This window comes from Gossypium hirsutum, chromosome A13 (assembly GCF_007990345.1).
Source record: "Gossypium hirsutum isolate 1008001.06 chromosome A13, Gossypium_hirsutum_v2.1, whole genome shotgun sequence".
Taxonomy (NCBI): Eukaryota; Viridiplantae; Streptophyta; class Magnoliopsida; order Malvales; family Malvaceae; genus Gossypium; species Gossypium hirsutum.
Genome location: NC_053436.1, coordinates 44,520,267 through 44,522,409, shown reverse-complemented (window position 1 = coordinate 44,522,409; position 2,143 = coordinate 44,520,267). Strand labels below are relative to the sequence as shown.

The window sequence follows — 2,143 nt, the reverse complement described above, 5'->3', positions numbered from 1 at the left end:
TTATTATAATTTAAATTTTTATTTTCTTTTCTAATTTTTCGTTTATTCGCTTCTGGTAGGTTTTTATAGTGCATGACTAGAAGAAATCCATCAAGACTATTACTTTTTGATAGTGGGATCAATCACACAGCTCACCGAAACGGAAGAGAAATAAGGCGAAGCCTAAGATACACAGAGGAAGAGCAAGAGGACGACATTCACACCACAACCGAGGAGATGGCTGAAAATCAGGAAAATTCGCTACCTCCTGTGATTGCTGCTAACCCAGTAAATCAGAATCCTGCTCTATGCACTATGTATGATTATGCTAAACCTACTTTAACAGGACCTGAGTCAAGTATAGTTAGGCCTGCTGTTGCTACAAATAATTTTGAACTGAAACCTAATAAAATTCAAATTATCCAACAGTTTGTTCAGTTTGATGGCTTTCAGGACGAGGACCCAAACACTCATTTGGCCAATTTCCTAGAGTTTTGTGACACTTTTAAAATCAATGGCGTTTCTGATGATGCCATCTGCCTTCAGTTGTTTCCCTTTTCATTAAGGAACAAAGCAAAACAGTGGTTGAACTCGTTACCACGAAGGTCAATCACTACCTGGGAACAAATGACCAAAAAATTTTTACTTAAATATTTTCCGCCGGCTAAAATGGCTAATTTAAGGAATGATATCTCTACTTTTGTGCAGATGGATCTAGAGACACTCTATGATGCATGGGAGAGATACAAGGACCTCTTGAGAAGATGCCCTCACCATGGGCTGCCCTTATGGTTGTAGGTTCAAACATTTCACAATGGCCTGAATCCTTTGACTAGACAGATGATTGACGCAGCTGCTGGTGGGACTATCAATAACAAAACACCTGAAGTGGCTTATGAATTTATTGAAGAGATGTCACTGAATAACTATCAGTGGCAAGTCATGAGAACAAAGCCGACGAAAGCAGCCAGTGTTTTCAACCTCGATGCGGTTACTATGCTATCTAACTAGGTAGAACTCTAAAATAAAAAGTTTGACAGTTTCTGTGGTTCTACTCAGGTATATCAAGTGATGAGGTGTGATTCAAATGGAGGAGGAGCATACACAAAATATCAACCCTTCAACCCTAGCACTAAGGAGGAACAAGTTCAATATATGGGTAATAATTCTAGATCTAAAAATAACCCATATAGTAACACATATAATGTAGGTTGGAGGAACCATCCTAACTTCTCATGAGGTGGTCAGGGGAATCAAAGGCCACAACATCCTCCAGGTTCTCAACAACCACCTTACCAATAGGAAAAGAAGTCGAACCTTGAGGAGATGCTAACAAAGTTTATCTCTGTGTTGGAAAGTCACTTTCAGAATACTGAAATAACACTTAAGAATCAACAAGAGTCGATCCAAGGGCTCAAAACTTAGATAGGACAACTCGCCAAATTGATTTCTGAATGACCACAAGGTAGCTTACCGACTAACGCTGAATCTAACCCAAGGGAACAGCTCAATGCAATTACCATTCAAGATGAGGAAGGGTTAGTCGAACCTGAACTAGAATCGAGGCAAGAAGTTGTGGTATGTAAAAGCAAAGGTGAGGTAGACCACAGTGAACAAACACCGGTAAGTAAAGAGTACAAATCTTATGTGCCATACCCCAATGCGACAAGGAAAGACCGTACAGACGAACAATTTGGTAAAGTCCTTAAACTATTAAAAAAAATACATATCAACTTACCGTTTATTGAAGCTCTTTCGTAGATGCCAAACGCAGCCAAATTCTTAAAGGAGCTTTTAACAAATAAGCGGAAGTTGGATGGGGCATTGCATGTGGAGTTAAATGCAGTTTGCTCAGCCATACTACAGAATAAGCTGGCCAACAAATTAAAAGATCCAGGGAGTTTTACGATTCCTTGTGTAATTGGTAACTTAGATGTTAATAATGCTATGACTGATTTAGGGGCTAGTATCAATGTCATTACTTATAAAATGTTTAACCAACTAGGTCTTGGGAAACCCAAAGAAACTAGGATGAGCATTCAGTTAGCAGATGAAACTATAAGATTTCCTAGAGGTATTATTGAAGATGTACTCGTTAAAATTGACAAATTCATATTCCCAGTTGATTTTGTTGTTCTAGACATTGAAAAGGATAGTTGCGTGC

General features: G+C 38.7%; 1 non-coding gene across 1 annotated transcript; it reads right to left on the bottom strand.

The window, feature by feature from the left end:
- Positions 1 to 654: 654 nt before the first annotated feature.
- On the bottom strand, positions 655 to 761 carry LOC121213039 (small nucleolar RNA R71). The gene has a single exon (XR_005908408.1). It is a non-coding gene; the product is annotated as a small nucleolar RNA R71 (small nucleolar RNA).
- Positions 762 to 2,143: the final 1,382 nt, after the last annotated feature.